Source organism: Heteronotia binoei, chromosome 14, assembly GCF_032191835.1.
Source record: "Heteronotia binoei isolate CCM8104 ecotype False Entrance Well chromosome 14, APGP_CSIRO_Hbin_v1, whole genome shotgun sequence".
NCBI lineage: Eukaryota > Metazoa > Chordata > Lepidosauria > Squamata > Gekkonidae > Heteronotia > Heteronotia binoei.
In genome coordinates, this window is record NC_083236.1 from 59612955 (window position 1) to 59627094 (window position 14140).

At 46.3% G+C, this 14140-nt stretch overlaps 1 non-coding gene across 1 annotated transcript; it reads right to left on the reverse strand.

The window, feature by feature from the left end:
* Positions 1-13526: 13526 nt before the first annotated feature.
* On the reverse strand, positions 13527-13593 carry TRNAP-UGG (transfer RNA proline (anticodon UGG)). Its single transcript has one exon. It is a non-coding gene; the product is annotated as a tRNA-Pro (tRNA).
* Positions 13594-14140: the final 547 nt, after the last annotated feature.

Below are 14140 nucleotides of genomic sequence, written 5' to 3' on the forward strand. Positions count from 1 at the left end.
ACTCAAGAGGGCTTTTCTACACAGACAATAGACTTACAATGTACCGAATGATTACGAGAGGTAACTTGGAGAAGTTATAAGGGACGATGGCCTATATACTTGCTGTATAACTTGCTGGAGCTAGGATCCCGGTATGGAATTCTGCATCATTGAATTGCATTATGCTTTGCTTTTGAACATAAGAATATAAGAAAGAGAAGCCATGTTGGATCAGGCCAACGGCCCATCCAGTCCAACACTCTGTGTCACACAGTGGCAAAAATTTTTATATATACACACACACTGTGGCTAATAGCCACTGATGGACCCGTACTCCATATTTTTATCTAAACCCCTCTTGAAGGTGGCTATACTTGTGGCCGCCACCACCTCCTGTGGCAGTGAATTCCACATGTTAATCACCCTTTGGGTGAAGAAGTACTTCCTTTTATCCGTTTTAACCTGTCTGCTCAGCAATTTCATCGAATGCCCACGAGTTCTTGTATTGTGAGAAAGGGAGAAAAGTACTTCTACTTTCTCCATCCCATGCATTATCTTGTAAACCTCTATCATGTCACCCCGCAGTCGACGTTTCTCCAAGCTAAAGAGTCCCAAGCGTTTCAACCTTTTGTTCTGTTTTTAGATTTCTGGTTGGTCATAAAACCCATGCCTATTGCCAGCCCCCCCCTTTTTTTTGTAGGAAAAGAAGAAGAAAATGATGATGATATTGGATTTATATCCCATCCTATACTCTGAATCTCAGAGCAGTCACAAGCTCCTTTACCACCCCGCCCCCCCCCCCCACACAACAGACACCCTGTAGGGTAGGTGGGGCTGAGAGAGCTCTTGCAGCAGCTGATAGGGTTGCCAAGTCCAATTCAAGAAATACCTGCGGACTTTGGGGGTGGGGCCAGGAGACTTTGGGGGTGGGGCCAGGAGACTTTGGGGGTGGAGCCAGGAGACATTGGAGGTGGAGTCATGAGCAAGATTGGAACAAGTACAATTGAACTCCGAAGGGAGATCTGGCCATCACATTGAAAGGGACGGCACACCTTTTCAATGCCTTCCCTCCATTGGAAATAATGAAGGACAGGGGCACCTTCTTTGAGGGCTCCTAGAATTGGCCCCCCTGGTCCAATCCTTCTGAAACTTGGAGGGTGTTTTGAGGAAAGGCATCAGATGCTATGCTGCAAGTTTGGTGCCTCTACCTCAAAGAATGTGGATCAATTCCTCATTATTCCTTATGGGAATCGTTTTCCATAGGGAATAATAGAGTGCCCAGTAGACATTTCCCTCCCCACCCCGCTTTCTAAAGCGGGGGGAGGGCCTCCAAACCGGGGAATCCCCTGCCTCCTCCCCCCCTCTCTCTCTCTCACACACACACACACACTTACTGTGTCTGGTTCCTCCACAACTTTACTTGCTTTGAAAATGAAAGCAAAACAAACAGAGGGTCTGTGCTCTGACGAAACTGTTGCTGACCCTTCCCCATGAAGTGCTTCCTGTTTCCTGCTAAACATTAAAGGCACACATTTTAAAAATGGACCTGTTTGCAGGTTTCTAAAGCTGCTGGAGCTCTAGAGGTACATGGTGACTGTGGGGGCGGGGCTTTCCCCCACCGGCCAGCTGGCTGGGGGTGGGGGGAAACCTGTAAAACCAGGGGATCCCCTGCTGGGACCCGGGGATTGGGAAGCCTAGCAGCTGCCCTTTTAAAGACCTTTTGGGATTGGGAAGCCTAGCAGCTGCCCTTTTAAAGAAAGCTATGGCTGACCCAAGGCCATTCCAGCATGTTCAAATGGAAGACTGGGGAATCAAACCCGGTTCTTCCAGATAAGAGTCCGCACACTTAACCACTTCACCAAACTGGTCAAAATCCCCAGCAGGAACTCATTTGCATATTAGGCCACATCCCCTGACAGCACCATTCTTTCATGCAGGAACTCGTTTGCATCTTAGGCCATGCTCCCTGATGCCTACCCATCCGGAACTGCGTTCCTATGTGTTCCTGCTCAAAGGAAAAAAAAAAGCCCTGTCTATTGCCTCGTTTATTGAATGTTGTCTTGACACTCTCTGTGTAATCTGCCTGGAGACCTGGTGAGAAAGGCGGACTATAAATAATATAAATAAATAAATCACACACCTTAAAGCACGGGGGCCTTGTGCTAAACAAGGGTCAAAGGGGACCATGCCACAGAAGAATGCAAAACAGAGAGGGAACCCAGTACAGGTGTGGTGCTCCAGTGTATGGTGCTCCAGTGTATGGTACTGCATAGATCTCTTCTGACTAAATGAACACCATCTGCTCTCCTAGAAGCAACTGACGCTCACCTCAGGTGAAGAGTCCTGAAGAACACCACCAGGGCCAGCCCAAGACTGTCTGGCACCCTAGGCAAGGCTAACTTCTGACACTCTGCCCTGCATTAATGACATCACAGAGGTACGGGGGGGGCACCCATTTTGGCATGCTCAGAAGGCTGGCGCCCTAGGTAATCACCTAGTTTGCCAAATGACAGAGCTGACCCTGAACACTACACTCTATATCTGCATTTTTCACACAAAAGAGGAGAAGGGTATGAGAACTGACCCCCAAACCAATACTCCCTTTAAGCTGTGTCTTGTGAGCAACACGTCTCCTTTGTGAGCTACTGGCATTAAAGCTGCAAGCGACTGCATCAATAAGTTTGCTCTGCGGCCGTTTTTCTTGAGCTAAGACAAAAATGTGTGAGGTGGAAGCTAACTGCCCCCCCCCCCAGTGAGCTAGCTCTCACTAACTCAGCTTACCCACTAAACTCACTAACCCAGGGCTTTTTGTGTGTGTCAAAACAGGCCAGCAGGAACTCATTTGCATATTAGACCACACCCCCTGATATCACCATTGTTTCCCACAGGGCTTTTTTGTAGAAAAAAATGAACTCCTTTGCGTAATAGAAGAAGAAGAATTGTAGATTTATACCCTGCCCTTCTCTCTGAATCAGAGTCTCAGAGCGGCTTACAATCTCCTATAACTTCTCCCCCCACAACAGACACCTTGTGAGGTGGGTGGAGCTGACAGGGCTCTCACAGCAGCTGCCCTTTCAAGGACAACCTCTGCCAGAGCTATGGCTAACCCAAGGCCATTCCAGAAGGTGCAAGTGGAGGAGTGGGGAATCAAACTTGGTTCTCCCAGATAAGAGTCCGCACACTTACCCACTACACCAAACTGGCTCTATTAGGCCACACCCCTTGACACCAAGCCAACTGGAACTGCGTTCCTGCTCTAAAAACAAGCCCCGGAGGGACCGCTGCCTCAAATCAGGCCTGGTATGGGATCTTGTAGGTTTGGTGAAAAGGAGGAAAGTAAATAACAGTGATCGCCCGTTCACCGAATGAGGCATTTAGCCCTTCCGGCGATGTTTCTTCCTCAGCACTCTCTTCCACACATTAGCTAATGATTCTTATTTCTAATTAGTAGAAATTGACTATGGTCAAAAGGGACACTCCACTCAATTAGCCAAATTATATATTCAAATCTCTGAGCTGGTGACCTAGAGTCTTTCAAACAGTTGATGAAGACATCACTAGGCAACTGTGCTGCCCCCCAATTAAAGTCGTCAGGCCTAGGTGGCGGCGAGGACGAAACTGCGAGAAAAGTGTAGCTAATCTTATCATGATGGAATGAAAGCTCGCCCCTTGAGACGGAAGCATGGAAAACCAAAGGTCTGGTTCAGAAATCCCTCTCCTTCTAATGACTGCATGTCCCATTTAAGTCACTTTGTATTATATTCTTTTTCATGGGTGGTGGTGGGTCAAGAGATGGTCAATGATCGGTGGTGTCCAGACATGGAGAGAGCCATCATGAATATCATCACCCTGTTCATCCCCAAGCCTATATGAAGAGCTGGATGAGACCAGTGGGGATGTATTTCCCATAACATTCACCAAGAAGAAGACCAAGATTTATACCCCACCCTTCACTCCAAATCTCAGAGTGGCTCACAATCTCCTTTATCTTCTTCCCCCACAACAGACACCCTGTGAGGTAGGTGGGGCTGAGAGAGCTCTCCCAGAAGCTGCCTTTCAAGGACAACTCCTACGAAAGCTATGGCTGACCCAAGGCCATTCCAGCAGGTGCAAGTGGAGGAATGGGGAATCAAACCCGGTTCTCCCAGATAAGAGTCCACACACTTCACCACTAGACCAAACAGGCTCTGGGCAGGCCTACAGGGAAGGAATAAAAACCAAAATCTCCCTCACTGTTTCCTCTGAGCAAATACACACACACACACACACACACACACTGTGGCTAATAGCCACTGATGGACCTCTGCTCCATATTTTTATCTAAACCCCTCTTGAAGGTGGCCATGTTTGTGGCCGCCACCACCTCCTGTGGCAATGAATTCCACATGTTTATCACCCTTTGGGTGAAGAAGTACTTCCTTTTATCCGTTTTAACCTGTCTGCTCAGCAATTTCATTGAATGCCCATGAGTTCTTGTATTGTGAGAAAGGGGGGAAAGTACCTCTTTCTCTACTTTCTCCATCCCATGCATTATCTTGTAAACCTCTATCATTTCACCCCGCAGTCGACGTTTCTCCAAGCTAAAGAGTCCCAAGCGTTTCAACCTTTCTTCATAGGGAAAGTGTTCCAGCCCTTTAATCATTCTAGTTGCCCTTTTCTGGACTTTCTCCAATGCTATAATATCCTTTTTGAGGTGCGGCGACCAGAACTGCACACAGTACTCCAAATGAGACCGCACCATCGATTTATACAGGGGCATTATGATACTGGCTGATTTGTTTTCAATTCCCTTCCTAATAATTCCCAGCATGGCGTTGGCCTTTTTTATTGCAAATGCACACTGTCTTGACATTTTCAGTGAGTTATCTACCACGACCCCAAGATCTTTCTCTTGGTCAATCTCTGCCAGTTCGCACCCCATCAACTTGTATTTGTAGCTGGGATTCTTGGCCCCAATGTGCTACATTGGCTCCACCTCTCCATTTTTATTTCACTCTTCCTCCACAATGTTAGGATACATGGTCTTCCATTTTGATCTTCATAGCAACCTTGAGGGGCACATTAGGCTGCGAGAGGGTGTCTGGTCCAACATCACAGAGTGGATTTCATGATAGAGTGGGTTTTCAACCTGGTTCTCCCTAGTCCTAGTTAGGCACTTCAACCACTAGACAGGCTCTCTCTCTCTCTCTGATGTCAAGGCATAGCCAAGTTATGGTGACTCCAGAAGGCAGAGTTGTCAAACATGCATCCCGGGGGCCAAATCAGCCCCCCCCCCCCGAGGGCTCCTATCAGGCCCCCGAGCAACTGGCTGTTGCCTGTTTCCTTCTCCCTCTCTCTTGCTTCCTTCTGCATCACAGCTTGCTTTGCAAGGCTCGCTCAAACACATAGGAGCTACAGAGCAAACCCTCTATTTTCTCCATTGGCTGAGGCTCCTCCCTTGGGGAGGAAGAGGGGAGGCAGAGCTTGCTTTTCCAGGCTCTCTTAATTGCACAGCAGAGCTACTGAGCCAAGCCTCTCTTCCTTCTACAGGCTGAGGCTCCTCCCCCTCCTGGTCCCCTTGGGAAGGAGGGAAAGAGTCAGAGCCTCCTTTGCCCAGTTCCCTGGATCCTATGGGATAAATACAAAGAAAGCACCTTTAAGACCAATGAATGCTAATGTTTTAATCTTTAATTGTGTTTGTTTCCTTTATACAGTTTATATCTCTGCTACCTGATCTGAAATAGGTACACACATGGCCCAGTCTGACATGACCTGGCCCGACAAGGTCTCATTTATATCGGATTTGGCCCTCAAAACAAATGCGGTTGACACCCCTGCCGTAGGATTTGCAAGACAAGAAACATTCAGAGGTGGTTTGCCATCGCTGGCCTCTGTGTACCAATCCTAGACTTCCTTGGTGGTCTCTCATCCAAGTACTCACCTGGATGATTCTGCTAAACTTCCAAGACATGATGCGATCAAGGTAGCCTCGGCCATCCAGGGCAGGGCAGGTTCTCTCTCTCTGGCCTTGTCTGAAGATCAAATCCATCTCTCCCACCTTGTTTAATCTCAGGACCGCAAGTGGGAGGGAGGATGGCTCAGTGGTAGAGCATCTGCTTGGTAAGCAGAAGGTCCCAGGTTCAGTCCCCGGCATCTCCAACTAAAAAGGGCCCAGGTAAATAGGCGTGAAAAACCTCAGCTTGAGACCCTGGAGAGCTTCTGCCAATCTGAGTAGACAAGACTGACTTTGATGGACCAGGGGTCTGATTTGGTAGAAGGCAGCTTCATATATTCATATGTCTAAGGGGAGAGATGGTGGCTCAGCGGTAGAGCATCTGCTTGGTAAGCAGAACGTCCCAGGTTCAATCCCCAGCATCTCCAACTAAAAAGGGTCCTGGTAAATAGGCGTGAAAAACCTCAGCTTGAGACCCTGGAGAGCTTCTGCCAGTCTGAGTAGACAAGACTGACTTTGATGGACCGAGGGTCTGATTCAGTATAAGGCAGCTTCATATGTGGGGAGAAATGGAACAGGGAAATGGAGTTGTCCTTTTGTGTGTGATGATAACATACTGTGGTTAAATGCTCCCACTTCGCTTTGAATGGGGTTTCAAGGACAAATGGACATTGCTTAACTTCCGGGATCTTTTCTTGTTTACTTGACAGCTATGTGTGTGAATTGACTCTGTTGAAACGATTTTGCAGTGGAGATTAGGCGAGGTGATATCAAAGCCATGTTAGGTTCACACGTGCCAGTTGTGCAGTGATGTTGCATTTTGCGCAGTCGTGTCAAGTCGCCCTCGAACCTTGAGACCGAAACCCAGGTGTTGGCGGCATTGCAGAACCTGGAGTTGTTCTTCTCAAGACCCACCATGCCGTAACAATTGGGTTGCCAATGAGAATCAATTCTGAGTGTCTGTGGACTTGTGTGATCATCTCTGGCCAGATGGATCATGAGATACCGACACACAGCCATGCCATTCCAAAGAACCATGGAACTCCAACATCAGTATTGCTCCATTCCATACATCCCCCCTGCCCTGGTGAAATTATGAATGTGAGGTGGGTGAGATGGCAGGCAGTGTCAGTTTGTGAAAGCAGGAGTCCTCAGTCTTTTGGAGCTTGTGGGCACCTCTGGAATTCTGACACAGAGTGGGAGCACAACCACAAAATGAATGCTGGAGGAGGTGACCGCACACACTCCTAGAGGAAGTCCAAGAGCACGGGAGAAGAGGGCTCCTTTGAAAGAATGCATTGCGAAAGAAGATTGAGAGAGAGAGACAATAAAGCCAACACTGTTGAAGCAACTGATGCCAAGTCATTATTCTTTTAATCTGCACAGCCAATCAGATCTCCAAGGTCCAATCAGAAGTCATGCTAGGCAAGAGTCCCACCTAGTTCCACTTACTTTCTGAAAATAATTGGCAGGCACCATGTAAGGTGATGGTCGGGGGATCCCTGAATGAAAGTGTGTTGGGGTCTGTCTTTCTTCTCCATTCGACCTGGATTGAAATCAGGCTCCCAAAGTCCCCAGGTATTTCCTGAGTTGGACCTGGCAAAGCTATTCAGGGTTGCTACTCAGAGGTAGGCAATGGCAAACCACCTCTGTCCTTCTCTTGCCTTGAAAAAACCATGAGGGGTCACCATGAGTTACTTGCAACTTGACAGCACCACCATCTATTGATGGCCTTGCTTCTGAGCTCTCCCCCTGACCCCCCAAATGGATAAAAGAACGGATAAAAGGAAGTACTTCTTCACCCAAAGGGTGATTCACACATAGAATTCACTGCCACAGGAAGTGGTGGCAGCTAAAAGCATAGCCAGCTTCAAGAGGGGTTTGTATAAACATCTGGAGCAGAGGTTCATAAGTGGCTATTAGTCACAGGATATAGATAGAACTCTCTGTCTGGGGCAGTGATGCTCTGTATTCTTGGTGCTTGCGGGGGGGGCAACAGTGGGAGAGCTTCCAGTGTCCTGGCCCCACTGGTGGACCTCCTGATGGCACCTGGGTTTTTTGTGACACAGAGTGCTGGACTGGATGAGCCATTGGCCTGATCCAACATGGCTTCTCTTACGTTCCTAAAACGTAAGATTCCATGTTCAGCAGCCAGTAGCAGGTTAGCAATTTATGCAAAGAGCTGCAAATGGATGGCTTGTTTATGTTTCAGTTGGAGTGAATATTTTAACCTCGCGCAACAGTTTGGGTACTCTGGGAGATTAATATCTTACGTTGCCCAGGCTTGCTGAGAATAAATTAACTCTTGATGACACAATTACTGTCTTAGCAGTGTTCGCTGAAGACAATTACACGGTGTATAAGATATTTTAATGTGGCTCTGTGATGAATTTAGGAAACGAGAGGTTCAAACGACAGCGCATCATTCTGTATCACACTAGGACATCAATAAGCGGTTGATTATCTGTAAGGAGAAGGTAAATCAAGTGTTCTCCTGTTAATGAGAACAATACTGGGATGATCATTCATAAAGAATAATTTATTCCCTCATCATCATTATTATTTTTTGTCTGCCCCGCAGACAGCTTGTGACTATTCCACTAGTCTCTTTTCAATATATTTAAGTTATAACATGAGCAAAACCAACAGTCCTCTGACTAGTCTATTATATTTCTCTTGCAGTTAATTTTAAAAAATCCTTCTTTCCATTATATCAAGGGATGGACCCCTTCCCCAGGGCTTTTTTTGGGTAGCAGGAACTCCTTTGCATATTAGGCCGCACATCCCGACGTAGCCAATCCTCTGGGAGCTTACAGTAGGCCCTGTTAGAAGAACCCTGAAAGCTCCAGGAGGATTGGCTCCATCAGGGGTGTGGCCTAATATGCATAGGAGTTCCTGCTACAAAAGAAGCCCTTCCCTTCCCACATCTGAGGTTGCAGGGGGAGCAGAGGCATCAGTGGGACGGCAGGCATGCCCACAGAGGGCCCCAGGGACCTCACACCGTAAGGAATCTCTGAGCAATGTTTTGTTTTGTTTTGATGATTTAGAGAATTTTGTTCCTGGTTTCTTCATGGTCACAGAACTTCCACGTCCTTGCATTTCCATTGTATTGCCACAACAACCCTGTAAGGTAGGCTGATGGAGAGGAAGTACCCTCTTGGCCACCTGGTGGGGATTTGGGGGAATCTGAGCCTGGCTTTTGTTTACAGAAGCTAGAGCAGGGGTGTCAAACACACGGCCCAGAGACTGAATCAGGCCCAAAAGCAACTCACTGTTGTCTGCTTCCTTCTCCCTCTCTTGCTTCCTTCTGCATCACAACTTGCTTGGCCAGGCTTGCTCAATCGCACAGGAGCTACAGGGCAAAGCTCCTCCCTTGGGAAGGAAGCGGGGGAAGGAGAGCTGGCTTTGCCAGGCTCTCTCAATTGCACAGCGGAGCTACTGAGCCAAGCCTCTCTTCCTTCTGTTGGCTGAGGCTCAACAAGCCAGTGAGGTGGATTAGGCTGAGCGTATGTGTTTGCCTGCGTTCTTTATAAAGTTTATATCTCCCCTACCAGACATTCCGTTTTATGACACACATGACCCGGCCCGACAAGGTGAAAATCCGGCCCTCATAACAAATGATTTCAACACTCTTGGGCTAGAGAATTAGTTGCATAATGTGTTACTCTCAGTAGTCAGATATATTTTATTTGGATTTTTTTTTTTTTGCTTGTGTGGAATTGTTGTTCTCCATCTTGTCTGGACTCTAGAATCAATATTATGGTCACTTGAGAACCAGCGTGTTGTAGTGGTTAAGAGCTGTGGACTCTAATCTGGAGGACCACGTTTGATTCCTCACTCTTCCTCCACATGCAGCCAGCTTAGTGACCTCTAAGTTGTTCCCTCTAAGCTGCAGTGTCTTGCGAGCAAAAATTCTACTTTGTGAGCTACTGGTATTAAAGCTGTGAGCCACTGGCATTAAAGTTGTGAGCTACTGCATAAATTATTGTGCTCTGGAGTCAATCCTTCCTGAGCTAAGAGAAAATTGTGTGAGCTGGAGGCTAAAAAACTGTGAGCAAGCTCACGCAAACTCAGCTGAGAGGGAACACTGCTGGGGACAGTTCTCTCAGAATTCTCTCACCTCCCTCACAAGGCACCCATTGTGAGGGGAGGAAGGAAAAGGCAATTATAAGCCACTTTGAGACTCTTTAAGACAGAGAAACATGGGGTATAAAAGCTTTCTCTTCTTCATCTTCTGCTTTCAAGAATCAGAAAACAAATGGAACGATTGCAAACTAATTGAAATATAAATTCCAGTTGCATTTCTAACTGGAGGAAAGGGCGGGGGGGCTAGAAAATGTGTCTTACTGCATTGACAAAGTCAGCCACTCCCGTTGTGCTCTGATCCATGTACATCTTGTTGTATTCTAATTCGTTTGGCAGCTCTTCACTAACCACTCCTGTCAACCTTGCCTACAGAACCCCGGGGAGACGTGATTCACGCGGTGTTGGGGAGGCTGGCAGGTTCTCTGGCCCAGTTTGAGAGGTGCACAAACAATGCGTTCCCTGCCACTCCCACACCCAATGCAAGCAGATCTCACAGAAACCCGGCATCCTCTTTGAGTGGGAAGTGACCATTCTTCCCCATCCCCATGCCAACCAGAAGTTTCACATCTCAGTGTGCCCCGGGGAGGATCATCAGTGGGTGGTGTGCGATGTTTTGTTTCCCCCCCCCCACACACTCTTTCCACTATAAATCTGTGCTCAAGTCTCCATAAAAATGTCCTGAGGAAGTCAAAAGAAAGCCCCAAGAACCTCAAGAAAGCGACACACGATTGGAAGATAAATGTAACAAGACCTCCCTTTACCAGGCTGCTTCTAACCCTTGGGTCGCTTTATGGACAACATTCTAAGTTTTTGTTGTTCAGTCGCACAGCCGAGTCTGGCTCTTTGCGACCCCATGGACCAAGTCACGCCAGGCCCTCCTGTTTTCCACCATCCTCCGAAGTCTGCTCAAATAAGCTATCAAATGTTATTTTCTGCCTCCATCTTGGTTTCGTGTGTCATTTTATGATTGACAATTCTTACATTGTTATTATTTCATTGTATTATTTTTACTTTACAAGCTGGCTCAAACAGGTCTCTAGAGAGTTGTCATATACATTTTCTTTATACACAAATTTTCTTTATGCACAAATGATTTTGGGAGGGATGCTGGCTCAGTGGTAGAGCATCTGCTTGGTAAGCAGAAGGTCCCAGGTTCAATCCCTGGCATCTCCAACTAAAAAGGGTCCAAACAAATAGGCGTGAAAAAACTCAGCTTGAGACCCTGGAGAGCCGCTGCCAGTCTGAGTAGACAATACTGACTTTGATGGACCGAGGGTCTGATTCAGTAGAAGGCAGCTTCATATGTTCATGTTCATAAACAAAAAGGGAATACCCCCTTTTAAAAATAGTCCAAATGTTGTATGACGCACTGCTCAAAATTCACGTTACTGAAAGGGGGCAATTGTGTCAATTCCATTTTCCTACTGCAGAACATTTGCCTTGGGATTCCTCAAGATCCACTGTCCCCCATGGTGGCATTTTGGTGAAAATTTTGGCCCCAGTGAGAGAAGTTTCATTCTGCTAGCTGAAAGGCTTCCTATTAACAAAGACCTGAGAATCCGAATGTTCGGTTGCTACTCATTTCAAGCATACTTCCTCTGACAACCAAATGTAATTGAGAGGGACTATCCTTTTCATGTTACGGTGCCTTCAGGAGGTCTGGGATAATGTGGAAAGGGCACGGCACGAGTTGTTTAACCTCCTTAGAACTGAACTTCCTTAACATTTTTACATCTTCCCTTTGGTCCGTGTCGGTCACAATGATGAAACAATTTAAAGGAGAAAAGGTCGTGGCAAAGTCTTGAACTTTACATGCAGTGCGATGCCATAAAAGTCTCCCCAACTAGTGGCAAGAGAAAAGCGAGGCTCATGTGAGAATATTTTTGTTCCTGGATTCATGATACTTTCGATGGGAGCCTTGCGTTGTTGCTATGGTTTATTTGCTGGCGCAATAAAGACTGTGATGATGATTAATGAGAGAAAGGGAAGGAGAAGAGTTTAGAGAAGAGGTGATAAATTCTTCTCTTTTTTAAAAAAAGATTTGGAATTCGCTTCCCTTTTTAGAATCTCTACTTTGGAGATTCATTGACGCCTTAGCCTGCATGCTTTCTAATGCCAAAATAAAATTTTGTAAACTGAAGTTAAGTGTTTAGAAGTAGGAACAGAAGATCCTTTGCTAAGTGAGAGGAAACTATTGGAATTAATCCACAATTAGACCTGGCAACTTCTAGGTGAGACCTGGAGATCTCATAGAATTACGGCTGATTTCCAGACTACAGAGATCAGTTCTCTTCAATGAAATGGCTATTTGTGTGTGTGTGTGGGACTCTAAGGCACTGTACCCCAATGATGCCCCTCCCTTCCCAAACTCTGACCTTCCCAGATTGTACCTCCAAGTTACACAGAATTTCCCAACATGATGCTTGCACTTATATGAGAGCCAGTTTGGTGTAGTGGTTAAGTGTGCGGACCCTTATCTGGGAGAACCGGGATTGATTCCCCACTCCTCCACTTGAAGCTGCTTTTTATTTTATTTATTTATTTATTTACGTCAAACGTCTATCCCGCCCTCTCCGCAAGCGGACTCAGGGCAGCTAACAACATTCATATTTACAAGTTAAAACTAATAAAACATAGCTACAATTTAAAACCATGGGATGGCCTTGGGTTAGCCATAGCTATCGCAGGAGTTGTCTTTGAAAGGGCAGCTGCTGTGAGAGCCCTCTCAGCCCCACCCACCTCACAGGGTGTCCACTGTGGGGGGAGAAGATATAGAAGATTGTAAGCCGCTCTGAGTCTCTGTTTCAGAGAGAAGGGTGGGGTATAAATCCACAATTCTTCTTCTTCTTATCTATAATACTCAGGGATTGCTTTTGTGTGATGCTCTGGGAGGGAAGGGGGTCGTGTAGGTTTTCAATATCTAAATGTTAACCTTTATTTTTAAGGGGATTGATTATTTATTTATTTTTTAAAAATTCTATTTCCTAACATTTTAAAAAAGAAATTCTGGCAAGCCTATTTTCATTTGATCAATGAGAAAAATGAGCACGGATAGGGCATTCTGTGATTACCTCTCCTTGATAATCTGCTTTGGGAGAAATGACTGGCAGGAAAAGTTGCTCCTAAAGACTTCTGCCCCAGTTTTCCATGAAGAAGAAGAAGAAGAAAAAGAAGAAGAAGAAGAAGAAGAAGAAGAAGAAGAAGAAGAAGAAGAAGAAGAAGAAGAAGAAGAAGAAGAAGAAATTTTACCCTATCCTTCACTTGGAGTCTCAGAGCAGCTTCCAGTCTCCTTCCCTTCTTTTCTCCACAAAAGACATTCTGTGAGGAAGGTGGGGCTGAGATAGCTCTTTCAAGAACTGCTCTTGAGAGAACAGCTCTGAGAGAACTGTGAACATATGAACATATGAAGCTGCCTTATACTGAATCAGACCCTTGGTCCATCAAAGTCAGTATTGTCTTCTCAGACTGGCAGCGGCTCTCCAGGGTCCCAAGTGGAGGTTTTTCACACCTATTTGCCTGGACTCTTTTTTGGAGATGCCAGGGATTGAACCTGGGACCTTCTGCTTCCAAAGCAGATGCTCTACCACTGAGCCACCGTCCCTCCCCAACTGTGATTGACTCAAGATCTACATATGCTAAAAGAGGCTGTAAGACCTTCCTTGATGCCTAACAAGAGCTTTCAGAAAGTGGGTGGGGCTAGGTAGAACTCTTGCCTACCATAACTTCTGATTGGTCACTGGAGATCTAATTGGCTGTGCAGGTCAAAATAATGATGATTTGGCAGCCGCTGCTACCATGGAGTTGGTTTTTGTTTTCTCTCATTCCTCTTTCACAGTATATATATATATATATTCTCCTCTTCTCCCTTGTACTTGGACTGTCTCTGAGTATGCGTTTAGCCACCTCCGACAGTGGCTAGTTTGTGGTTGTGCCTCCCACCCTGCGTCAGATTTCCAAAAGTACCCACAGGCTCAAAAAAGTTGAGAACCCCTGCTTTAAGAGGTTTATGACCACAGTTGCAGTGTCAACATAAAGCTTATGGTTTGTGTATAACCCTATCAACCCCTGCTCCCATGATTTTAGAAGCTCTCCAGTGAACTAGGTCAGAATGTTTTTCCTCACAGGAACGTTGCAGGGGATTAA